Source organism: Lepisosteus oculatus, chromosome 1, assembly GCF_040954835.1.
Source record: "Lepisosteus oculatus isolate fLepOcu1 chromosome 1, fLepOcu1.hap2, whole genome shotgun sequence".
Classification (NCBI taxonomy): Eukaryota; Metazoa; Chordata; class Actinopteri; order Semionotiformes; family Lepisosteidae; genus Lepisosteus; species Lepisosteus oculatus.
Window position 1 is genome coordinate 74,740,180 of NC_090696.1, and position 27,482 is coordinate 74,767,661.

A 27,482-nucleotide genomic window follows, 5' to 3' on the forward strand; every position below is an offset into this window, starting at 1 on the left:
TGCTATTTTATCTTTTATTTTTCAGTTTTATGCATGTGTGTTTCTTATTTTTGTTAATGGGTTATGTTAAATATATTATGAAATGTGCAAAATGTCTTTTACCTACTGTACCTGAAATGCACATTTCCCATATGGGAAAGTGGGGATAAGGGCGAGAGCCCAGCCCAGTTTGCACATCACTTTCAAAACTGGTTGGTCTTCTTTCATTTTCAGGTTTCGTGGGTTTTGTCTGCTTTTTTTAGGAACATTCTCATGCCTAAAAAAATACCCTTCAAACAGAAGTCTTGAGCACATTGCATGATGCTGGAAAGTGGAATGATGTGGTAGTTTTGCAAATATAACTCTATTTGCCTATAACCCCTACTGTATTACCCTTATAACCTCCGGTGTAAAATAACTAGCACACATTACCCACAGTTTCATATTGCACTCTTTCTTAATTATTTCATGTTCTAAGACTGAAATTAAATGAAACTGAGCTAATAATGCCCTTTTCACTGGTCTCTGAGCCCTAGATGCCACATGTCATCCCAGATCCCAACGCAATGCAGTTTCACTGTGGCTCGGGTCTTGAAAGTAGGGCATCCGTGATAAACCTGTCACATTGTCATCTTGCAACAAAGCCTCTGTTACACAAGTGGCACATGGGTGTGCGTTGTCCTCCTGGAATGTTGTCATGTCGGGATGAGCCTGCAGCTCATCAGCCTGTGTATATTAGCCACATACTATAGCTGTCTAGCCTACACAAGACTCATTTAAAAATATTACTGCATGTTATCTTCAGTTGCATTGCAACTTCATCACCCTTATATGCAATGTTTCAGAATAATTAAATAACAATCCAATCAAGACAGTTGGCTTTTAGGTACCTGAAATACTGTATGTTTCAAGTAATTTCTTATTGGATAAAAACTCAAAGTAGTGACAGAAGTCTTTCAGTATTAATAGCCTGATGTAAGGAACACACCCATACATTAATTGACTAGGCAAGGTCTGGCAGCTCTTCAAATGCTATGTAACTGTCCATTAGTAGTGGAAGAAGAATTTACTTTACAATGTCCTGTCTACCTTTTCCATTGCCTTGAACGTCCACAAATATTGTCTCTTGTGTCTCTGTGTATTAGATCACTAATTCTGTCATACCCTTTTCAGCTGGAGAGCTCAGAACATGCTTTTTTTCATTATCACATCCGGGTACAGTTGATGTTGGAGAGGATTTATAAGTGTTTAGTGCTTTATCTATTGCTGGTGTTGGTCTGAGAGAAGAAAGAGACTCATAAGTTAATGTTATCAAGGTACTTAGTTTGAAAGAGTTAGAAAATCTAAACTCTGAGATGAAGGAAGGAACAACTAAATGCACATTGTGGTACGTGGCTTACTAATACCTCCAGTACAGAGGCTTATCCTCCTTTTGTGTGCTTTTTATTCCAGGGTGAAAACATTGAATGGAAGTGATATAATGGTATAATACTAGAGTCTAAAGGATTTGTTTTCTGTCACTAGTTTGGCATCACAGTTCACCACACAGCATAGCAGCTTATCTGGTGGATTTAAAAGAAGAGCTGGACAGACTACCAGACAAAATCAGGCCTTTTCACTTTATGACGATACCTGATAGTTATTGCAAGCCAATATTAAATAGCTGTGGAGTTGCAGTAGTAGCAATAATAATGGCAGTAGAAATATTTATAATAATATCAGGAATTTCATGACCCTTTCATGAAGTAAAAAAATGTTATTTATTAGCAGTACATGTTTTGTGCTATTATGTTTCAGGTATTGCTAAAAATGTTATATATATATAAGTTTACTATCAGGGCATCAAAATAACTGCTACACTCCTAAAAGTATGAAGACCCCAAATGAAAGCCTAATGAAGCCCTAAGTTCATTAACGTTTGTAATCAGAAGCACGCAGACACCCTCATCAGGGCAGCAAGCAGTAAGGAGCCATTCATCAGCATGAAGTGTTAGTCATGGATGACCCCTAAATTATTACCAATAGTGGTAGATACACTGATTGGACACAGCAGGGGGAACACTGGCGCTTTACATCAGCCAGCAGTGGAAAGGGGGGGAGACACTTAAAAGCACTTAAAAGCTAAAAAACGCATTTTCCCGTTTGTACGCAGAAATGCGCATCTAACGCCGTGTTTGAACAACAGGATGTTCGCTGTCCCGGGCTGTGGCGCAGGAGACAGGCTGCAGTTCGCGGAGGCTGTGGGTTTTCAGCGAAAATGCTTCTGTAATTCGATCTCCCCTTGTTTCTAGTCGGTGTTGGTTGGTAGGGTCCTTGGCAGTTTCACATGTGTGCCTGTCAGTTTGAGAACCTTCATCTCTGGAGTCTTTTGCCTTCACTCCTGTATCTTCAGATTAGCTACTCTGTGTCCAGTGTCTCCGTTTCGATAACCCTGTTACAAACGGCCCAGCCCCCCTCCCTCTCCGCCACCAACACCATCATCACAGCCCCCCAGTGTTTCGGCATCCCGAAAGAAAAGTGGGCTCGGAGAGACAATCTGTAAAAAAAAAAACTGAAAGAGCAGTGAGTGGGGAGACTGCTGGAGAAGTGTTTTGTCTGCCGATTCTTTCATCACGGAGCTGCAGTGTGTTATAAAGAAGTTGGGACGTCTTTGGTGAAGTTTTGCCACGGTTCAGTACAATGGGATGCTAAATAAGATTACAGGCAGGTAAGGGCCTAAATTGCTTTGCGTTTTCCCACACTTCACAGTTGCCATTTTTTTCCTCTTAGTAAAATACTACAAAGCCAGTGTTAAAGATCACTGAAGTGTATTTGAGCTGAAACAAGGTTTGTATGTCGGAAAGTGTTTTTTTTTTAATTGCGTTTACATCCATTTTTATAAACACGTACCTTGTTAAACTGTACCGAGTTTCGTTGTTTATTTAAACGTAATGTATACAGATAATTTCTTTATAACAGAGCAGAGCAGCGGTATTAAATACAAATATCTTTTTCCCAAAATATTTGTATAGAGTAACGTGTACTGCAGACATATTCCTGTCAACAAAATCATTCAGAAACATTTGGTTTGACCAGACAAATATGGTCTTCTTGTTTAACAGGGCGGTCAAAACTATTCATGTGAAAGATATTGTGCTGCCGGAGATGCATTCGTAGCCTGACTAGGTACATACAGTAGTTAAAAGCTCAGCTGCACATCGCGCTTAAAGTAGGTAAGTGTTCGTTTCAGCCGGCACCACGTTATTTAAAAATTTGTTTCGTGTATTAAACTTGTAAAATTAACCACTTCACTCTTCCGCGTTAAATGACAAAATCGACATTGAATTTGTTTTGACGTTAAATCTCAATCTGGATTGTTTTGTTACTCCCGCTTTATTGTCATTTAAAGCCGAGTAACAAACCATGAGCAGGTTCCCAGAACTGAAAATTCACCATCAGTTCAATCAAACGCAAATAATCATTTAGGCAGACTGCTATGTCTGAGAAAAGACAGTCGTGCTGTGAAACAGTACTCTGGACATAAAAGTTCTGGAAAAGGCAATTAAATGGCTATTGTGCAAGGCATCGTGTTACTGATGGATCGTGCTTAATAGATTATTATAAAAATAAATTATAGTACATAAAAGCGAAAGCATTAATTTTCGATAGACCTGGATTGCCGGGTTGCGTTTGAGTAAAATATCTGTAATTTCAGCAGACGGGATCGTCTTGCTCTGTGTTTTTATCTTAAAGATACAGCTTCGTATATCAAAGTTGGCAGTCCTCCAAATCAGTGGAACAACATTGGGTATACGCATGAGTTATATAATATTATAAAGTGCATATTTAGCATTCTAAATACGAATACAACGCAATGCATAAAATAACGCATTCGAACATGTTCTGTAGTAACGTACGGCATATCATTTTAACCGTGTTTTGAACAAAATATCTTGTGTAGCTAGTATCAAGATACTAGATACACAAGTGTAACGACTGCTCAGGTGCTTCTGTCAGCAGAATATCCTGTTAATAAATGATATAGCTGCACCAGTACAGTAAGTGTTTAATAAAAGGTGGATAATAAAACCTTCTTGTTTGACAAAGTAACCAAAATGTCTTTGTTTTCAACTGTCTAGGCTAGAAACGTCATTTTTTTTTCTCTCTGAAGGATAACTTGCTTGTGCTATCAAATTTGGAAGTTTATTTAAAAAAAAACATCTATGCTATAAATCTATAGCTGTGTTTCACTGCGTTAAAACAGCCCATTGTGAATACTGGGAAAACTGAGACGACAGATAAAGTTCGATGAAAGATTCCTAGGACATCCTGGAAGATACTTTTGTTTAAATATAATGGGAACAGGATTTGCCCAAAAATGTTCGGGATATAGTCCAGTGTGGTATTTTGGAGAGAAGACCAACTCAGTAACATTTCTTAGTTTTATTTTTAATTAAAAATCCTCTTTGAGTGATACTGTAGTAAGTTAAACGGCTACAATGCTTCACTCACCTTTAACGGTGTTTTCTAAGTGGTAGATTATGAAACTGATGTATAGTGAGTTTTAAAGTTCATTCTTAAAAATAAAACTTGTTATAACATCAGTCGCATTAGGTTATTTATGGTTAGCTGCACAATTGTTAATTGCGAGTTATAAATCGTATAATTAGCTTTAGGGAGCTTTATTATTGTTTATTATTGTTTCTCCTTCAGATTATTTAGTTTCATTTTAACTGTTGCCGTCGTCGTCGTATCCCGATGTGGACCACGCTGTGGTCAAATGCAAGAGAACACACAAAATAGTGTACACCGTTCTTACCATGATCTCTGAATATCTACACGTCACTTGAACCGAAAATTTAAACAATTGAGCCCACTAGCAACACGCTAACTTTTTATGATCGAAGGGATCATAAACTTTGTTTTTTGTGTGTGCAGGTTACCAGATAAATTTTTGAGGCAGTGGAATCGTGTGTGGCAGATTATATTTAATGACTTTGTCTTTGCGTGAATTGTAACAAACTGAATTGATCAATTTTTAGACGGTATCAGATATTAGTGATACTGACTAATACAGCAACAGATATTTTTATTTAATGCCCTCAAATTGGATTTCAAGATGCACTAAGACAACTATTTTGGTCACAACAATCCTAATTATGTTTTTACAGACTGATTAATTGAAATGTCTTATAAAATCTGATTTATTTGGCACTTTTTTGTACAAGACATTACCATTATGAAGCTCTCCTTATAATTGAGATTAATGCATCCATTCAAAGAAACGGGTTAGAGGGTCGAATTCATTTTAAGTGCAGTTGTAATCAATTTCTGATGCAGCTTTTCAATTGAGCTCAGTCTGTGTCCAAAACTGTCTTATTATTTAGAATTATCTTATTGGTGATTGATAGAAGCACTTCTTAATCTTGAAATGTCATTTATTTCACAATAAGAGTAGTGATTCTTTTAAAGCCTTTGACAGGCAGAGAGAGGGAAATGTAGTTTTGGTTGGTCTCAACCTTTGTCAAAGTGAAATAAAAATGGATCCTTTAGTTATTTTGTACATGAAATTGGTGTCGTTTTTCAACAGTTTACAGGTGTGTTGTATGGAACACAATACAGATTATCACTCTTACTGAGAGCAGTGAGTCATTTCACAGCATAAATATTTAACAGATGAAAGTGTTTGCCTTCAGATGTACAATATAGAGTATAACCTATGAGTATGTGTAAGTATTAACCTACAGTAATTATGACATGAGAGTTTATATTGTTTTGGAAAGTTTCAGTAATATGTACATTTTAACAAAAAGTGGGCGGAGGAAATAGATTCCTTTATTTTCAGTTTACAAAACTGTTTGAAAATGTAGAAGCATGAAGCAGACGTCTCAGTTCTGTTACAATTATGTAATATATTTACTGTGGAGAAAAATACCTGGACTGCTTTCAGAATGTAATAGCTAATTGTTACTTTCCTAGCAATCCAACATACATAATTAGCTTAGTAGTTCAATGTAGTGCTTGAATAATGGTGAAATCCAGCATACTATCATTGTAACCTGTTTATATAAACTGTAAAATAAGTGGGAAAAATTAAACACCCTCATTTCACTCTAATGGTGTCTCTTTGATAATTTGAGAACAGGAACACCTCACTAAATATCTAAACAATGCTCTTATCTCACGGGCACAGGCTGAATGCTCAGTGTTTTGTTCAGAAGTAAAAATACATTTTACTGCTAAACCTGAGAGACGGTAAAACAAATCTTTCAAAACCTTGATGTGAAAGGTCAAAGACAAACAATGTAATGAAGTCTCCTTTCAGATTGAATGTGTTCTACATGCAGATTGTTATGATAGTAGGATGAGAACCTAATGGAAGTCAGCTGTGAAATGAGGAAAAAATGTTTTGCACACTCTACACCTGCTAAAACATTTGAGTCATTTTTGGGATGTGTTCATGTTTTGACATTGTATCATTATTTGCTTTTTGCAAGTAAAAGCAAACATTTTATTCTTCGAGGAAGAAAAACAAAAATAGAATAGTGCTGGATTCTGGGAAGAACGTTCTGTTTCCTAGTTTTAATTTCTGTCTTAATTTTTGTTGGAATAACTTGTGTGGTGTTACTGTATTCTTGTGTTAAAGCTGTAACCTTGTATTAAAGAAATACAGTTGTTTGAGTGTAATAACTCAAGAATCATTGTGAAGGGAGTAAAAACCCCCACACAATAAATTCATTGTTTGAAATTAGTATTGATGGGGCAGCTCTCTGAGTTATTAGGAAAACATTACCATACAATCAATGTTTAATACCGTGCTCAAAATTATGAAGTTTTCTATTTTAGCTCATTCTGATGGAAGAAAAAATGTTGCACATCTGTGTTACATTCACAGTTTAAGGTGTGCATTTCCAGCATCATTGCTGCATAGTATTTCTACAATAAAAGATCTGTAAACTACCCTTTGGAATACAGGCAATTTTTTTTATTAGGTTCTTCGGTTTTGGCACTTTGGAGTGGGAAGACAGATCAGTGCTTGTTGCATTGTTGATTTTTTTTACTTTTTCATCTCAGGATATTTTTAAAGTTAAACATGTTTAAGAACCCTATTTTTTATCCCAGGGAGCAGCACATTACTTTTCCCCATGAACTCTTATGAAAAATTCATAGTTTTCTCCTTTACAGAGCACTAAAGGGTGCCATTACGGCAACTTCTAAAAATACTTCTGAAGCCTTGCGTGGAAAAGTGTTAAGATATTCTGCTTTTATACGGCTAATAGACAAATGCAATTTGATAGATATGGAAGTCTGTATCTTCTTCCCTTTAACCATAGGGATTGGTTTGGCGCTATTGTCAATTTCCAGTGTGCCACAGAGGCCACTTCTAAATCTTAAAGCTAGGAACTTCTGTCAGCAAAACCTGTCATTGGAATCCACATAAAAAAGGTCTCATATTAGATGCAAGTGCCTGCTTCAGATTAGTTTAAAACGGCACATACAATCATCCAAAATGGAAACAACAGTACTAGATGCATATACCAAGAAATTTGAAATGTGAACTTCAAGTGGAATTATTAAAATGCTTTTAAACACTTAGCTAAAATGATCAGTTCTCTATTATTGACTTATTAACAAACTTAAATGATACTCTTCCATCAGTACAGGATAAATAATTTTATCCAGTTAGCGAAGGTAGTGGTGTTGGCTCTCTGTACAATAGCTTGGCATTTGAAAGCTCCGTTATCAATAGTATTTAGGTAGCCATTGAGCTTTAAAATCAGTCATAGACAATTTATTATTTATTAATTTTTCCACGTAAGCTTCGTAAAATCAGGATATGGTAAGAAAAATACTATCTTTTCCAATCAACGTAGTTTCCTGGAATTTATTGGCGTGCACAGTTAAGAACGAATTTTATATAAATTGTCATGGATAAAAACCATTACCCCTCGTATGAAACAACACTATTGACCGTTTAGTTGTGGTTTCCAGTTTCAGTTTATCAAACTACATATAGACTTGTGTATAATGTTATATTTTATCAGTGCTATTTTTTTTTATTTTATTGAGTTTATTGAGCACTGTTTTATCTACATGTATATGGGTTTGTAGAAAGAAATAATGTTAATGACGATCACCTGACAAAGTCTGTTCGATTTGATTGGTAAATATGGATTAGCCATCACAATATTTTATATTGACTGCCGCTGTGTAGTTTTGTGTGATAACATTTTTTAACATGTCCATTAATTTATTTAAAGTTGTCTGAAATGTCAAGACACATTTTTTTCTCTCCCAAACATACAAAGATCTTACAGTAGAAAACATAGTGGAGGCTTTAAGTAAATTTTTTATGCACATAAGATTCAATTATTGTAACTCCTGATTGTTTAAGACTTCTGTGCACGAGTCTTTCCTGTCAAACTGCAGCTTAGCATTCATATTTTTTTTTGCAGTATCATTCACAGCTGTAAATTTAGACTGGCCTTATTTAAAACATTTTTGTATTGTTAAAATGCACGTTACAATAACATGAGTGTGTTTTTTAATACATTAAAATTGATATACACCATAAATGTCTTCTACATGATAGGGAAAGAGCATTTCTTTTTCAGTAGCAGTGAGCTCTGCACCTGTCACTGCCCCTGTGGCACAGTGGAAACTGCTTTGTTTTAGTACATATTTTAAGTAGAAGACATCAAAGGCTTCTGCAAGCAGTCAGAGCACTTAGTGTCACCACATACAGCATCTTGCTTAAAGGAATAAAATCCCACTGTTTTTCTCAAATACACGCACATGCTGTATTATGGGCAATGGAATTGGCAGCTACATGTAGAAGACTGGTTCAGTTAATGAAGAAAAAGTCACGTTTTCCCTATAATTGGGTGACTTACATTCAGAACACTTAGGCAAAAGGTACCATAACTTTTTTTCCCCATTATTTTCCAGTGCATGCATTTCCTTAAAGTTCTGCTCCGGTTAGTTGTCAGTTTCATCTCTGATTCTCAGACTTGGGAGGATGGGTCAAAATAGGTCTGTTGTGGCCATGTGACATGCTTTGCTTCTGCCGGCTACCTTTTTAAAAGCCTGTGAAATCTGTAGGATTTTATTCTGGGGAACATTTTATTTTTTACCGAGTACGGTTTTGAGTGTCCTAGTAAGAAATTAATGAATACCAACAAGAAAGAAGAAAAACCACAGTGGACCCACGGTAAACTTCTTCATGTTTTCGTTTGTTGTTTTGTTTTTATTTTTTAACATAAGAAATACTCCTTGATTTTGTGATTTTTTAATTTTGCTTTGAATTTGAATGCGTTATAAATTTTAAGATTTTGACATTCAGCTTTATTATTTATGGTAATTTTTTCACAACCTTCTGCATCTTTTTTCTTTTTTCTCAGTTTGTTCTGTTTTAGATGTATAACATGTATCCGTTTTTAAGTGTTCTTGTTGTGTGTGTTACTGTAGGAATTATTTTGTCATTTATATTGTATGCTGGTTCTTAGTCTGCTTTGCAAAAAAATATTTTACATGAACAAAAGAAACCTTTAAGGGTTTACACATAAGGAACTTTTATTCTGAAAGGTACTGTATGCTATTTTTTGAAATGCAGATTGCTTTGCTAGTAACATCTTTGTTAATCTTATAAAGTACATATGTGTTTGTTGTATAGTGTTGACTCTTTTATTTAGCAATTTGTTGCTATCGTGTTGCTGTTTCATTATAACACACTAAGAATAATCAGCACTTCCTGTTCTGTGGTACAGTTCTGTATGTATTGTATGTGAGGGAATGGGGTTCTAGTAAGATAATGGTCCGAAGCAATCAGATGTCAAATTCAAGCAATCAAATCTTGGGTTTAAATTGATTGGCTGTCTGCATTTGGAAATAATACTGTATATTAAATTATACTGTATACACATTCCTGCATGAAAATATAGGAAAGCTATCAAATTTTAGAAGCTGACTTGTATGCTTAATTTGCCATTTTTAAGAAAAAATATTAGACGTTTTAATCTTTTTTGAGTAACTTTAAATTACATTTTGTCACGTTTTGCCATTTATGTAAGACACAATTTTTGCCTGATATAAATTAATTAAACTAGTTCAAGTTAAACCAGCCTCCAGCAAGTAGTGTATGTGATGCTTTTTTGTTCATTTGAAATGAAACAACTGCATTATACTCTTGTTTCAACATTTCTTCAACATTTCTGACAAGACGTAACCACATAACTGTTTAATCCTCTAATAAAATTGGAGCCAGACCTGTCCATTAATGGAAAATGGAGAAGACAATCTGTGACTAGCATTCAGCAAGCTAGTGTGAAATGGAACAAGATCTGGTACTTCCTTTTTTGTCATTTTTGGTGAAACATGTACTACATTTATTTTTTTTTCCCAGATTTTTAATTTGTCAAGGATGGTCTGAATATTCTTAATAGGAATAGTTTACAGTTACTTGTTTATTTGCAAATACACCAGCCATCTCATCTTGATAAAGTCGCCTCTAGCACAAGCATATATTTTTTGTATTTTGCTTAATATGTCCTCTAATGGACATTAGTGCACATAAGGGGAAAAAAAAAACTGCTCAGCTCGACACTGCTTTTTGACGTGAGAGCCCAGAGAATGATCTATGGTTTTGCATAGAAAATGGGAAGCTCAAAGGCTTGGCGCCATCACTGAAGAGCTGTGGCTTATTGGAGAAGTGCATTTTGATGGTGTTTTATATAGAAGCACCTGTATTAAAAAAAAATGGTAATGGGTGTGTTTTCTACTGCTGTGCATCCAGCACCTTTTATGAGCTCAAAATATATGGGAAGAGCAAATCAAACAGGGAATTTGTAGATGAGTGATTACCGTGTGGCTCAGTTCCCTAATGGCAAGAATAAGGCTGTGCTGACAAGGATTTATCGTACTGAACGGATGACGTCCAAACTGCCTGTAACAGTAGTTGTACATAACATAACCCTGATTTAAATTTGGCAGTAAACTAAACCTTACACCTTTACTAGCTTCCATTGTCATATAGATGAATGTGTTTATGTGGTTGTCAGAAAACCACAATTTCTGTAGACTCCTTATTATTGTAGTCTGAACTGCATTCTAGGTAATCAAGAGGATCTGAAAGGCAAGCGTAGGAGCTAAGCAGCCCATCAAAAGTCCCATCTACACTCTTTACAGTTAGCAGGAAGAGTTAGAAATGCAAAGTTGCCTTGGGAAAACTTTTATGATGTTTGATTTACAGCACATGTGATACAAAAGGCTATATATATGGGATATGTTATAAAAATGTTATTAAGTCTTGTGTTTCTGACTGGAGGGATTTTGGAATATGTGGGGGAGAAAGAACCTTGTGTTGGTTTTCAAGGATGCAATTTACAGTTTTCTCATGTGTAAGGGGATTTGTTTTTACCTAATGGGAACTGAGTATGTTTTTATTTCTTGACTTTGAGTTCACTTTGAATCAATCCCTTTTGAATCCTGGTTTTCGCTGTAGTTTGAGTATAAAGATCATCGCCTGTGCCCCCTTTTGAATACAATTTTATCTTGGTTGGTTGATTCACTGTTCAGTTTCCGGGCTTCTCATGGAATGTGATTATTTTCATAATTGCCGTTTTCCCTGATTTATATAGATGTCAAAACAGAAAGAGAAGAGCTCACTTAAGATCCTTTTGTGTCATGAAGAACATAAATTCAGCATTGAAAGAAATGTATCGCTCTGTGTATGCATATCTGTATAGAAAAATAAATTACAGGTTTTCCTCGCCAACCGTTAATGTTGCGTTCCTGGAAAACCTCATGGTTGGCAAATACTTGAAAATATGGGAAACGGGTTAGTTTCTCAAAGGCCATGTTATGCTATTCAATGGCTAACATAAGTTGCAGATTGCTCCCTTGCAAATGACAAATACAGCAGCATTCATTATAATTCAACCTAGGAGACTAATCAAAATTATTAATGAAAAAGTTGATCCTGAGACCTAAAAATTGCAATAGAAGTGAACTTTCTTAAGAGAGGAACATGCATGAGAGAGGGAGAGCGAGTGAGACAACAGTCTTAAGCTGATGGATAGGTGGGGCACTTTTTAAAAGTTTCCACAAGCAAAACCACATATGAGCAAAGGAAGACTATTACTCAGTGTGGAAACTGGATGTGAACAAGTTCACAGCGGCTGGTGAACTTGATACAGATTTTAGATTTTATACAGATTTTGGACATGAATCAAATAACACAAAAGTATTTAATTTAAATCAAGTAGGTGGCTATGTTGGCATGTGTAGGCTGTAAAGGAGCAGCAAGCCATATCACTACAGTTAGAATAATGTGTTATTAAGGATTCCTAATAATCTTTATGATGCCTTGACCAAGCAGTTTGGGCCTCAGTGTCAATGCAAAAGAAAGTAGTTAGGAGGGGCCTCTGATAAGAGACATTGTAAAGGTGTGTCCAATCCTGAATTATCTAATGATATACTGTACACCTGTACCCCTTTTTACGGATGTTCTTTTTATGAAATTTTGACACTATGATGCATGTGAATTGTTCCCCGCATTTTGAATAACAAAAGCCAACTTAGAAACTAAGAAGAAGCGATAAGAAGAAAAAGTTTGAATACTCTGCCAAATGTGGAGAGTGAATATGATTGTTTCATTTCAAGTGTGCGCATCACATTCAACTAATGTGGGTGAGAGCTAGCACAGGGCCTATGGACTGGCAGAACAGACGTGTGCACTCTTACTTTTTGTGTAAGAAAATTTGTGGTCTAGACTTTGTCATGAACCCTAACCGTGATAAGCAAATGCAAACTTGTGTGTTTCTGTAATTGCACAAGAGGCAAATGAAGTGGTTTCTGTACAGTACTGTACTAAGGTGGGATTAATAAAATCTAACTAGGTAAGCAGTCTTTTGTCTAAAAAAGAAAAAAAATTAAAAACAGGAGTTCAATTTTTGGGGTCCAGATTGGATTGTAATTTTTCCCCATTTACACATTTTTGCTATATGAAATGGTTTCTGATAACAAATTGTTTGTCGAGTGTATACTGTATATATACAGTATAAAGCGCATATGAGCTCCTGTGAATATATAGTCTGTTTTTCCCAAAGCAAGATCCACCAGTGGGTAACCCGCAGGGTGGGTAGCAGGACCAAACATGATAACACTCTCAACCAATTGCCAGCTGTGATGTTGTACCTTAACAACTTGTAACCAACTCATTGTTTGGTGGTTAACTCACCGGCCCCTCTTTTCTCTCCAACTAAACTTTTCCAACCACATCTGAGGCAGAACTTTCCGAGTCAGAACGTTTGTCCAAGATGCCAGGTTGAGAGTGTGAGTTGGTAAAGTACAGAATTCTGCCCAAGATGTACTTTCTGAAAGGGAAGGAATCTAGTGTTGGTGAACCCACTGTTAATTTTTGCCTGATCAAGTTGGACAGTTTATGAGAGGCTCCTGGATATCTCGGCGTAGTAGGGGAACGAAGGTCTCCCACCTCTGTACCTTCCAGCCGGACACCATGAAAAAACTGCTTTAAATACTACATTGAAAGACAGACATCAGTATGAATCGACTCCCTTGCAGAGCTGCCTCTCCCTTCCTCACCTCTCTTCTCTCTGCAATGTGACACTCCCTACACAACGCGAGCACCTACCAAGCCAGAACAAGCTCCATCTTCTCAGCGGGAAGTTTAAACTCATCAAGGAACGTTTTGGCCAACGGATCTTTGAGTATAAAAAACTTTTTTTACATTATATTTCTTGAGAGCTGAACTATTATTCCAAACACTCTGTTTAGTAAATGAAAGTAAAATCATTTACTTGAATCTGACAATACGAATGTGATGAAATTATATGAGACTGATAAAACCCATGAGGTAGATCATAACACGTGTTATACAATATATAATTTATTGATATGTTCAGAATTTGTGAAGCTTTTAATTATGTTTGATTAATTCCTAAAAGTCATCAAGTATTCTCACAATTTGCTGTTCCAATTTCTGATTGTTACAGTAGTTTAAAATCATCACATTACTACACTTGCATGATAATATCCCATCAGAATATTATTCTGCGCTGTTTAGTAATCCTTATTGCAAGACGAGAAGCTGGCAGTTATTCCATTGATGCCCTTCTTGCCACGCTTGAGCCCCATATTGCGATTGTGGGATGAACAGGGGTGTCATGTGGCATCTAGGGCTCTGAGTCTAGTGAACAGGCACAACATTGTGCAGGCTTAATGAGAGCATTGGGACAGAATCCCGGCAAACGGCACTTGCAACCTGGTGCAAAGCACGAGCCGTAGATGTGCAACTTGTATTATTTCCTGCAGTAGCCACACACACAGCTAGCCTGTAACCTTTACTGCAGACCCCCCCCCCCAACATGGCCTGTTGATCAGCCATGTTGATAGTGTTGTGTTGATAGTGAATTCACCCATGCATTGTGTTTTCAAAGAAATGTTGGTGCAACAAGGTGCAAAAAGGGACTCCTCCTAATTTTCCTAATTCAGTAGTTACAGTGTAATCACACTTGTAGATTATATAGCAGTTATGTGATACGTTTCTTTTGATTCTCAGAATATATAAGAGCATGAACATAAGACAAGGCTATTTGGACCATCTGGCCTGTTTGGTTGTTAGTAGCCAATTGATCCTTCTTGAAAGAAGCAGAGGTGTAGCTTTCACCAACATGGCCGGACAGCTTGTTCCAAACTCCCACAACCATTCATGTAAAGAAGTGCCTCCGTCAGTGAGTTATAAATACACCTTTCTGTATAAAATGGACTACTGCATAATATCACATTATTTAGAGGCAAAGAAACATGTTAAAAGTTATTTTAGGTTGACTTTTTACCATGTAACCAGCATCTTAGCTTTTATATAGATTTTCCTTTTTAAATGTAATATTTAACCTCTTTCGGTTTTCTTTTAGGAATGGCCAGCCTTTTTCCTTATCTTTTTTTTATTTGTATGCCTTGTTACTTTGATCTCTTTCTCTGGAGACCATAATACTGAAGATTCAACTTTAATTTTCTCCCTAAATTCCTCTGGTTTCCATGTGCACCTGCTTCTATCACAGTGGGAACAATTAGAATGGCAAACCTAGTTCTTAATGACAGTTCTGTTTTTTACAACAAGCACATCTGCTCTTTTTCTGCTTTGATATACACCTCCATAGGAACTATTTAAGATCAGTGCAACATTGGGTCTGAGTACACTAGTAATGACTGAGAACAAAGCAAAACATCCCAAAACAAGAAAGTACTGGTCTTATATGCTTTAGGAATGCTGTCATTTCAGAGCTTTGCCCGGAAGAGCTTTAAATCTAAGATTTCCTTTTAGATTTATCTTATGTTCTGCAGAATTGTGATAGATTCTGTGTATAAAATATTCTGCATATCTACAATACTCCTTGTAATTTTAGTTGTTTTCCCTCCTACTGCAAGGACATGGGGATTCCCATGTGGATGGCAGAAGAAAGCCTGACTGAAAGCAGTTATCCTGACTAACATCAGGTTAACCACTGTGTTTTGTACTGGGAACATGGCTATAGGAGGGGCTCACCTGCTTTTTATAGCTCAGACGGTAAGGGCATCTAGCTCCTGACCGGAATGCCCTGGGTTCAATCCCAAGTAGGGGCAAGGGATGGGGCTTGCTCTGATTCCTTCCAGACAACTCCCAGGTCCAATCCTCCTGGGGGTAATGGGCCGGCTGGTGAGTGATGCTGACCCCATCACCTCCACCTCCAGTGTTTGGATCATTGAGAAAATTGGTGGCCCTTGCCCGCCATTCCCCCATAGGCCTTTATGGCCTGAAAAGGGGACCTAAAGCATTTATAGCATTACAGCATGTTGTCTAAGCCTTTTTTTCCCCTCACTAAGAAAGAAAAAAGAATGTATATGCTGAACATATTTAATGAGGAACCAACATGGTTTAGGCCCATGTTATAAATCTCAGTCGTCTCATTGGCTTAGCGACTACGTGGTGACTGGAAGTAACCTCTTAAGATGTTGGAAAGCTTGTGCCTGCTCCCTCTTTTGTTCCCTGTTTCCCAGAACATTCCTGTACAACAGTGGTTTTCATTTTAATGTAAGGTAGGTGTGTATCTTTAGAGAAGACGGAAGAACTGTGTATAGATAAAAGGTTATATATTGGATGATTAACAAAACCCTGTTCCAGTCCAAAGACCTTCCACTTTGGAAGGGAGTTTATGTAGTTAAGTACTCTAAGTAGTGCCGGCTATGTCCTCCTTCACAGGAAAACAAGTGTGACAGGGAGAGGGCAGATAAGATGGCCAGTAAAAACAAGTTTTGGGGAGTTTGTTTTAAAGGTAAATAGATGCAGCAATTCAGAGATGTCCGTTTAGTCATCACTCTAGTCTCCAGGTTTTGTAAGATATACCATGGGGGGGAGTACAAATGCAGAAGAAACACTTGTTGGATGGCAGACCATTGCACTTCTAAACTGTGGCGACTACCTGGGGTGCTCAGACTGTTAGCTGACCATAAATAAGGCATGTGAAGGCTAACGAAAGCCTTTTATTGATGTTTAACTTTATATCTGTGTAACAGCAGAATGATATTTCTTATGAAAAATAAAAGTAAAATAGTGAACGCCTTGGAGATTTTATGAAAATGACAAAAAAGATGGTCCTTATTCTCTTAGTGAATTGTTACAGAAAAACTAGGATTTTTAATAGCCGTAGAAATCTTTCATTTTAGAAATTTTTTCCACTCTACATGCTTTTTAAAAATTCAGGATCAGTGTCATATTACCTCTACAAGCACAGCAGACATCACATGTTCTTGTAGCAGTGTTAATTAGCCTGTACTTCACATTGAGACAGATTGTTCCACTCCTTGACCAAGCTCTGCACCAGTTTCTCGCTTAGTTGGCTAGGGATTTTGATAGTTGCCTGTGGCTTCACCAGTCTGGACCGTTTTTTTTGGTGTTGCAAGGCTGACTGCAGTAGTAGGTGAAGAGAACTCTTGCTGACAGTGGGAATTGCATCGTGTTTTAAATGAGAGGTTGGCCTTGATTCCTGAAAGACAAACCCATCTTGAGCAGCAGCATCACCGGAGTTTCCTTCTGGCTAGTTCAGACGGTATTCAGCCTCGCCCAGTGATGATGCCATTTAAGGGTGTCGCAATTTTCACTGAATATTCTCCGGTAGCTTTCCCCTTTTTCCCAGCATTCACAGACTTCGATAAAAAAAAACTGAACGCAGGTTGCTAAATGGGTGGACTCCTAGCTTAAGGCTGAGTGGAGATTGGGATCATATGACCTGTATTTCAAGCCATCAGGGCATGCCGGCATATAGGCCATTTGCGTTTCTGTGAGACGGGTCTTATGAACCTTCGCTGAGATGTGGAGATTAAAGAGGATATTTTAATTTCCATGAATCAATCAATAGTTAAGTGCTTTACAAAGTGCTCTTGAGTTCTTGATTGAGGAATATATGTCATTTTAGTTCAAATTTCCTCTTTTTTTTGTTTTTAGGTACTTGTTTATGTTCATTCTTGTGGCTAATGCAAGCAGCTGTAGGCTCACGTGTGGTGTCAGTTTAAAGGCGTAATCTCATATTCTTATTCTTTTTTTAAAATTGGGCCTACTGTAGGATATATTCATTCTTCCATACAATGCTTCTACAAACACACACTTTGTCTGTAGAAAATACAGTGTATCTGTGACTGTTTCTCTGTTATGTAGTCTAAAAGTACCTTCTCTTCATGTTTAGGTTTCGGAAGACTGGAATATGAATAGTTACTGACACTGGGGTAGAATAGTGTAGTATAATGAGCAATGTTTGGAACTCATGGCTGATAGTTTGTGGTTGAAGTGACCACAGCAGACACTGTTGTGTCTTGATGTATGTAATTTACCCCATTTGCTCCAGTCCACCCATATATAAAGCTAAGGACCTGCATGGCTGGGACTAATCCCAGTGATGAATTGCTGCAGAGGTGGAGAGCATTGGTGGAGGTAACTACAGTAGGAAACTAGGGTGTGCTCTGGCCCATTGAGCTGCTGTGGCTCTGATATGGAGTTAACCTGTATCTTTTACTATTGGACATGTCACCCTAGCCCTAGAGCATCTTAAATTGCAATTTTAAGAAATGAGATTTTGCAGAGGCTTCTGAATCACAATTAAAAGATGGTGGACCATCAGAAGGTACTGGCAGAGCGGATTTTCACTTGGTGTTTGGGTGTGCATTTTCAACATCTGTGCTTTGACATCTGCATCCCTAAAGCCTCACACATGCATTAAGAGGAAGCAACAGTAGAGAGGAGTATAAGGCTTTTTGGAAGTAATGATTCGTAGCAGGAAATGCGAAAACAGTGCTCCTTGAACTTGACTTTTAGATAGGCTGGTTTTAGTGCGCATGTAGTAGATTTGAAGTATCTTACTTAGGTGATAACAATAATGCACAGTATAATTCCAAAAATAAAACTCTTATTCCCCCCCAAAGAAAATGCCATTAGTGTTTTCATGCCATTAATTATCTAGAAAGTTTAACTTTTTGATTAACTCAGTCATTAGCCTAGAAGTACAATATTTGAGTATATAATACTTCCTAAATGTTTACAAGTTTCAGAGGTCCAGCAAGTCATGTTTCATTTCTTTGAATTTTTTGCACCTTTTTTTAACTCCATAGTCTGGCACAGTATTCTGTCAGGCAGTAAAAACCTGGCTAGCATATGTTGCTGAGCTTATATGAGTTTGATAAAGCTGTTATTGATTGATATTTAAAAAAAAATCTAATTTGCCAAATTTTAAATGGAAGAACAGTGAAGCATAAAACCTTCTCAATTCCTTTTTAACAATCTAGTGTGTGCTCTGGATCGAAGTGCAAAGACAGTTTACTGTAGTATTCTGAGGACTGGAGGGTATTTCACAAAGGTTTAAGACATTGATGGCAGGAATACAGCTCCTGTAGCAATAATTGAGCTGGAGGTGATGGATCCATCCACTTCACCCAATTATAACGGAGGTCTGTCCAGTTGTTGCTTTCTGTAGTGCATTCGGTTCACTTGACAAACAGCCTGAGGTCACCTTCTGAAGTGGACTCAGTGTGGATCATTTCCCCAAGCTGACTTTTCTCCCCCCCCAACTTCTCTTCAAATGCACCAAACCACAGTGCTGGTCAAATCCTACAAAATTGCCCCATGCTGTACACACCCCAAAGTGCTGCTTGATTCACCTCCTTCATCCCTTTTATGTCTTTTTTTTAGACTAAAAGGCATTGACGTTTTGAATAAGATATGTGTGCTGTCTTTTTTAAACAAGACTTTCAGTATTGAAACTATATCACATAATTTCATTTAAAAAAAAAAATCTTTCCACCTGTAGTGTCTTGGCCTGACAAATCTTTTTTTCTTTGTTCTTGCTTTCATTTAATCGAAGGAGTTTCTTACAGGTACATGCTGAATATGAAAATGTATATTTGTTTTCAGCCTCCATTTTTTTCCTGTCCCTGACAGAGATATATTACTTTAAATGAGTGTTCTTATTTACACTGAGAAAACAAACTACCACAGCAGCTGCAGGGAACAAAAAAACCTTGATCAGGTGTATTTTGAATCGTTACAAGGGAGTGCACAACAAAAGTAGTTGTACAAAGCCCAGCTGGATGAAAAACCAACGTAATCCACTATATAATAGGTGTAATTATGTGGAGTAGCAGTTAGGATTATAGACTTGTAACTACAGGGTTGTGGGTTCAAATCCTCCTCAATTAAATCAATCAGTTAACTACCTAATTCTATTTTATTTTAAATTTGTTCTGTTTTCTTATTTGTTATGTGTCAGTATTAGGAACTGCACATGCTACAGTTCATGCCTTATATCTTTATCCAGTCTTGTAAAAACTACTCTAGAGAGCTCACTATTTTTCAGTTGATTTTTATATTGCTTAACACATTCTGCTATACTACTGCCACTTAACAATATAACTGGACTTGTAAAGCAAGAAATGATCTTTGGCAGGGACAGTGTGGTGTAGGTTAAGTGATTGACTAAATCTAGCCAATACATAAAAAGTAGGTATAAAACTACCAACAAATATCTAGCTTCATTCTCTAGAATAATACTCATTGTCAACTTGTAAACATGAAATAAGGTCTGACATTTAATATAGGCAGATACCCAGAATATTTTTTGATAAATTAAAAATCTTTCTGAAAAAATACATTTGTTTCATCTAGTGACAATAAAAACTATATAAAAATATAAATTAATCAGCTAAATTACTTCTGACTGCAAACTATTATTTAGAGGACCTTTTAAATATTACAATGCCTGCAAGTTAATTAATTTTTTATGATGTTTTACTTTTAATAGTTTTATGTAAAGATACACTTCAGAAGTTTAATTTCCTATTGCATCCTCTATAATACAGCACTTGACATCCCTTTTACAGACTTTTGCATTATTAATCTCTGGACTTTTTGCTAAATATGGTTAACTCTTCCCATGATTAAATATGGTAATGTTTTAAAATTGTTTAAAAACATAGTTACAAAATATGCTTTTCTACCCTTGCCTTAACAGAAGAGAATGTCTTGCATTTGCTTTTAGGCAGTAAATATCAATAGAATGGAAGCAATGTTTAGCATTGACCTTTTTTTATAGGGTTTTTAATACTGTATAGCAGTTAAGTGACATACAATATCAAGCACTTTAAACTCTGCCTTGAACATAAACCAGACCACGAACAAGTTAATTGAATATGTTTTAATTTTAATTATGCAATTTCTGCTAAGCTATACAGAGGGATGCATTTAGTTTGTGAAATTCAGTATTTTTCCACAGAAGTCTTTCTTCATTGAATGGTAAAAGCATAAGTTTAATTACTTCCCAGCTCTCTGCATTAACATCTGTTTCAGCAAAGGAAATAGTTTTAATTCTGTTATGCTTAGGTTCAGTATGGCATGACAAATGAGCAACCTGAAAGCGATGACGAACTGTTTTTTTCCACCATGTGCCATTAGACAATTCTCCACACATATGGCAGAGGTGTTCCTCCCCATCTGTGAAGTACTCAAAATTACGAGCAGAACTCAATCCAGAGCGTTTTGCTTACCGTTAATTTACTTAATCTAAATGAACTTTCTTCTGAAATCAATATGTAATTTCATTAATTGCTACCACTTTGAAGTTCATTCACAAACAGTTATAGTGTCCTCTGACCTCACAAATAATGAATTAGGAGGAAAAAAATGTTGATTTCATTCCCAATTTTTTTTACCTGTTGCTGAATGGAAATGAGTTTATTTCTGTAACCTTTGATCCCTAAGAAACGCAAGCTATAACCATTCTTGATGTCTCATCTTGTTGTATTATTTTTATTTCTTCTGATGATTCAGTATCATGTTCTCAGGCTATCAGACCTATTAAATGCTTTTGTGTTCCAATGTTTTTTCCCCACAGTATTTTAAAATGTGTCTTTTAAAATGCAGCTGCGATTAGATTGCCCAACATATAAAAATCAAGGTAATGGCAACTTTGGTTGCATTACCTTTATGATTAGCTTTTAGGATGCAGTTTAATATCCCTAGGTACATTTAACTTCTTCTACTCATAAATGATTTATGTGTGAATATTTTTAATTCTCACAAAGGCAAGCATCATATCCCACTAATAATTACGGATGTCATTTTCACAATTATAATAAGCACTATGCTCACTAATTTGCAAAACATATGAGCTATTTATTTAAATTGCATAAGCCCATGGAACAATAGCTGTACTTCATTTTAAACCCCTTCATTATGTTACATTTTGGTGAACAATGGGTGTAAATGAAATTGGATGGACAGTTGCATCATGGTGATCCAGTGGATTATGTGTAAGGCCTTAGTGAGTAAGCCTGTCTGCTTCACTCCACCTCGACTCTTGTGTATGTAGGTATCAGAGTGTTATTCATAAAGCCTACTATCTGTTTTATCTTGGTGGTAAAAGGTGTTACCTGCTTGTGCTTTTTTCTGATGTCCTTACAAGTGTATCAGTACATTCTGCTCCTACTTACCAGAATTTCCAAATCTGACTCTGCCCTGTTCGGGTGACCAGAGAGGTGGAGTTGTCCTTCACCACCACCCTTGACCATTCCCAGCTAAAATGTTAAGTGTTAACCCCAGGTAAAGATCTGACAGTACTGCCCAGAGGAGCAAGACTGTTGACTCGGTGAAGTCCATATTGAGTTTGCACAGCCTTGCCGAGCTGAAACTCCCCTTTCATTTCATTGGCGAAACAGGTTCTCACTTCTGCACCCGATCTGTGGTGTAGGGGTAGCTGCTAGGAAAGATCAGAGCTGTGTGCCAGCCAGGTGCTTTGTTGTTCTTTGGAATAGAAGATTTACTTCCAAGAAGTGCTTGGATTTTTTTGCACATATCCGGCCATTTTTGTGTCATGTCTTTTTTTTTTAGGAAAATCTGCACTTTATTCCTTCATACAGTGTTTCTGGAATTACCATAAGGTGACCAGATGGTTTGCTTTTGATTGTCAGGAACTGCCTCCTAAAACCATAGATTTTTTTTTGTTTTGTTTTGTTTTGTTTCACATTCAATGAGGACATTCAATTTTATCCTGAAAATCCTTTATTGCCTTTGACTTGCGCTTTAAACTTTGATTTTGTTTTGAAACTCGAGAAGCTGACTTTACTTGCTTTCACGAGACAAAATGACTGAGTATAGCAACACCTGGTGAAACGTGTGCCTCCTCTATGTACTGTAGTGTAATTAACTTATTGAAAATACTCGTCCACACAAAAGCAAAGGAAATTCATAAGTGAATTACAGTTGCTTGTAATGTTCAATGCTGTCAGGATGCTCAATAATCTGTGGCATCTCTGTGACATTGTTTGAAATAAAGTTTTGTTTCTATTCATAAAAAAAGTTCTATGTGTTTAATTCTGAGTTATGCCACCTTTTAATTTATTTCTCCTACTTTTGACACTAAACAAATTTTGATTCCAAGTAATATTTGAGCAGGACCTTATTTTTATAAACTATTATAAAAAGGCAGCATACGATAACTATAAAAAATGATAAAACTGCACAAAGCACTCATAGTGATGCGTTACTGAGCCAAAATTCAGAAAGGTTATTGACTCAGCAGTGGGACTCCAAGCATTATTTCAAAGAAGCTTATACCATATTCATTGTATTGCCACGCCAGATCTTTTCACAAAAGAAATGCTTTTCTTCAAAAGTACAGTGCCCAACAAGGAAAGGAAAAGGAAAGCCTGGGAAAAAAAAGTTTTCACATTTTGAAATTTGCCACTGCAGCAAAAATGTTCTACTCCAAACCCCTGTGTAAGTGTAGTGTTTTATTACAACTAGCTGTGGGAGTCTTGAGTTCATCTAGTTGTATTCCTAACCTCTGCTTGGGTCCAATTCTCTTGTTATTTTACTGCACTCCAGTCAGATCCATCACACACTACTTTGTCATTCATGTCTTAAGTATTTGTGTCTGTAGCCTCACAAAGTGCACTAGACAAGAGCCTGTTGCTGCCTATCTAGGCGTGACTGCAATACAGTACATCTTCTGTTCACCCAATAAGAAAGTGCAGTTTGGGGAGAAAGTAGACATTAAGATATAGAAAGATAAATAGCCATGGAACATCCTTTTGGCATTTTCTTTGTGTACTTTTAGGTGAAAGGAGGAGATGTGTATGTTCATAATTTGTGTGAATAAATCTGATGAACTGGCCTGCAGTGTTACACTGAAGTTTCCTTCAGAAAAGGTTTGTGCCTCTGTTATTCAAGAAATTGAAATACCTGTGATATGGGTTAATACAATTCCCTAAATTTAATCTATTTTAATCATGCAGGATTTGTTTTACTTATCCTTTTCTGAAAGCATACGTTTCAACAGTAAATGAAATGCACACAGCGTTTGATAGCGAATACTGCAGCCATTTGCCAACGGCAGTAACAAAATTGCAGACAGGTTGGGAAGCTACTGTAGAAAACGAGAAAATAGACTTGATGACAGCATGCACGTAATTTAATCTTGCCATCTGGAAGAAAATAAAACCATTTTTGAACCACCCTAAAGTATAGAAATAGTTTGTTGCGCATTCTGTTTTTGAAAGTGGTGTGGGAACAGGCAGTTTAATGAGAGAGCCACTCCAAAGGGGACAGTCCAATAGAGGTATCCATACACCCAAGCCACTTTATATGAAATTCTTTGCAGCAGAGTATTCGTAGTTCCTAAAGAGTGAAAGGACCATGTTGTGTATTGGTGCTTTATTTTTTCTTCTTTTTAACCTGTTTCTTTGTGCTGAACCTTTGCTTTTTACTTGAAGTAAACTGGGCCTCTGTAGCTGTGTAGCTCACTAATTAACAAGTCAGTCGTGTCTTGGAACTGAGCTGAGGGTGGTGTGTCTTCATTGTGTGGGGATTAGAGTTTTGTTTTAAATTGTCTCCAGTTCTACACAGCTGCACAAACCTGAATTTTAACCCTCAAGTGGTGTTGACATTCTTAGCACAAATGTTAATCAATTTCATTGCTTAAATCGGGGAATTATTGTGAAATAAACATGCCGTATATAAAATATACTGTATGCAAATTAGTGTTTGTGTATGCCACTGTGCGTGTGTGTAAAATGCAGTGGGTCTGAATTAAGTGAAAACATCAAGCCACCTGCCAGTAGCCAAGTAAACAGAAAAACATTAAAACAAGCAGAGTTCTTTCATCTGCCTGATGGCAATCCACCACGTACAGCATTTATAAGTTGTGACTGACAGATGGGTTGCAATTTTGTTTTTCCACTTTACCTGCACAATTTGGAGTCGCTGATTATTTCTTCACGTCTTGGCTTGCATGAGTAACTGCTGTACCCACACAGGGAGTGCGTACTGTAGGAGCAGGCATAAGGGGAAACAGCAGTGCTCTCCTTAAACTTGTTTCTCTGTAAAGGAGTTTTCAGATTTAAATAACGTTTAAGTCAGTTTTCAGCAAGTTCTAACTGGGGACTGAAAGTGTAATTGCACACTAAGTGGGAATAACTTGTGGTAATAACTTTTACAATGCTGTGACAACTAAAATACCCCCTTCTGTCATAAGGGCAGTACTAACAGTGCATTTAACAAACTGCAGCATGAAAGCATTATTTGTCATCCTACACCGTGTAATGTTTTAGACACCACAGTAAGTATGTGCTCTATTGTTCGGGTATCAGAATTATGGTACATTCATTAGATCTGTGCGAAAGATGTCTCCACTATAAAACTACTTTCAGATTTCTCACACTTTTTTTCAACAGAAAGTTATAGAAGTCTGAACCAGAATGAAGTTATTGTGCCACAGTTTCGCTTGGCTTCACTGGAACATAATGGCGCAGATTATTGGCATTAATCTGAGGGTGCTGCTGGGAACACCTTGCGAACAACCATTTTGGCCATTCTCTCCCATGTGAAGCTCGTTAAACAGCTCTCACCGTAATAGTTGTGAGAGAAAAGAACAAAATAACTTCCACCACTTAAGCGAGGATCCCGCACAAGTGCGTTTCCACCCTTTCATCCATTTTCTAACCGCTGGATCGGAATCGCAACAGAGCAACGGGTGCGAGGCGGGCTGCACCCTGGAGGGGGACGCCAGTCCATCGCAGGGCACACGCAGACGCACACACACACGCAGACGCACACACACACGCAGACGCACACACACACAGACTCGCACACATACACTGGCACCAGCATGTCTTTGCACTGTGGGAGGAAACAGGTGTGCTTGGAGAGCACTTGCAAAAAGGCTGACCACTGCTGCCGTGCCACCCCACACGAATCTGCACATACTGGGTAAATTGTAAGTCCATTGTTTGGTTTGAAAACAGAAAGATTGAATGACATCAATGCCATCTGGAAGAAAATAAAACCATTTTTGAACCACCCTAAAGTATAGAAATAGTTTGTTGCGCATTCTGTTTTTTAAAAAGTGGTGTGGGAACAGGCAGTTTAATGAGAGAGCCACTCCAAAGGGGACAGTCCAATAGAGGTATCCATACACCCAAGCCACTTTATATGAAATTCTTTGCAGCAGAGTATTCGTAGTTCCTAAAGAGTGAAAGGACCATGTTGTGTATCATCAATGCAGAGGTGAAGCGTTGCCGTCTGCATATTAAAATCGCGGAATAAACGGGGGCAATCCAGAGCTTCAGTGGAAAGTTAACGTGGGCAGGCAATCCAATCTCGAAGGAATAGAGTATGTTACATTAACGCAGTCAAATATTTGTCATTTCATGACAAGTGATGCAAGTTTTATGATAGCTGCAAGACCCCACATCTGTGCAGTGTATTAATGAGTTGGGTTGCTACTGTGCATTTTTGTAGCGTGTCTTGTGACTTTGTTTATTGTTTACAAAATAGGGTATGATTCCATTTTGAGCATTTCAGATCCCAAAGTAATATATTGTCAGGTGTCTAGATTTTTAGTAATTGCACAAATGGCAATTTGCATTACAAAAAAAATATTACAAGCAATTCAGTATGATAAATAATGCCTCTACACATTGTTACTGATGTTTAATTGCTTTGATTTTTGTATTTGTAGTGCATTGTTTGAGAGGCTTTTGTTATATTTATAATTGTATGATTACTGCTGCCATATTGGGATATTGCTTGAGGTGGTATGTCAGGAGAGCTTGTTTCCCTGACACTCGAGTGGGCGTGATGGAGTGAAACATGATCATGGTTATGTAAATTATCAAGAAGTTGCTTAACTACAGCTGGTTCTCTTATTTACACATATAATTGATTATGATCCAGATTCTCCAAACCACTAATTTTGAGGATCAGTAAATCTGATTGTTATTCCATTCTAAAAATTAAATGTTATGTTAAGTCAAGGTATTATGTGCCCAAAATCTGCTATGGATTGAATGTCGCCAGATTTTGCTCCATTTGTGCTCTTGTAATACCTGGCCCTTTGCCAACTTACATTATGGAGAAGACCAGATGGATATTCCATAGATGTCGGCACTTCCTTTTCCAGTCTCCTTCCTCTGATGCAATACTGACAGCAGAAGTGAAGTGTTTCCAGGGATTAGCCTGTCTGTGGCCTCCCCGGTGCGTCACCCGCATCCCGGCTGCAGTGTTTATCTGGCACATTGAGTGTGACAGGCATCGGGAGCAAACTGGGCGGGATCTTCACTGGTCACCTCCGCTCCACTGTTTCTTCAGAGTAGCCCGTCGTGGCTGTCTGAGGCCTGCCAGTGGCACCAGCCTCTCTGCATTAATCTCTTCTGTCTTGCCAGCCAGATCAAGCCAGTATACCTAGATCCGTCATCCTGTCTTTTCTTCAACTTCCTTTGCAAAACGTCTTTCTACCGGAGCCAGTTACTGCTTCTGATTACAGGTTTTGCTTCAAGCCACAGTGACTGTCCATTACTATCGGTCTACGAGGCATTGAGAGTTGCACAAAATCCTGACATCTGGTTGCCAACAGATATACACCAGTCACCCAGCCTTGCAATAATGCAAACCTGTGCCACCCAGTGGGCCTATGGGAGGGTCTTCTCTC

At 37.4% G+C, this 27,482-nt stretch overlaps 1 protein-coding gene across 18 annotated transcripts in view; it reads left to right on the forward strand.

Annotated features, from left to right (window-relative positions):
• The window catches only part of LOC102698543 (teneurin-3), a 285,608-nt gene that overhangs the window by 12,256 nt on the left and 245,870 nt on the right, over positions 1 to 27,482 (forward strand). For 9 of the 18 annotated variants that reach the window (XM_069192932.1, XM_069192933.1, XM_069192951.1 and 6 more), the window contains exon 1: positions 2,195 to 2,686. The exons of 1 other annotated variant lie outside the window; for it this stretch is intronic. The gene's annotated coding sequence lies outside the window, so the exon portion shown is untranslated. Of the gene's footprint in view, positions 1 to 2,193; positions 2,687 to 3,080; positions 3,192 to 27,482 lie in introns of those variants that run through there. 8 more of the 18 variants (XM_015345614.2, XM_069192930.1, XM_069192929.1 and 5 more) reach the window with 3 other exon arrangements.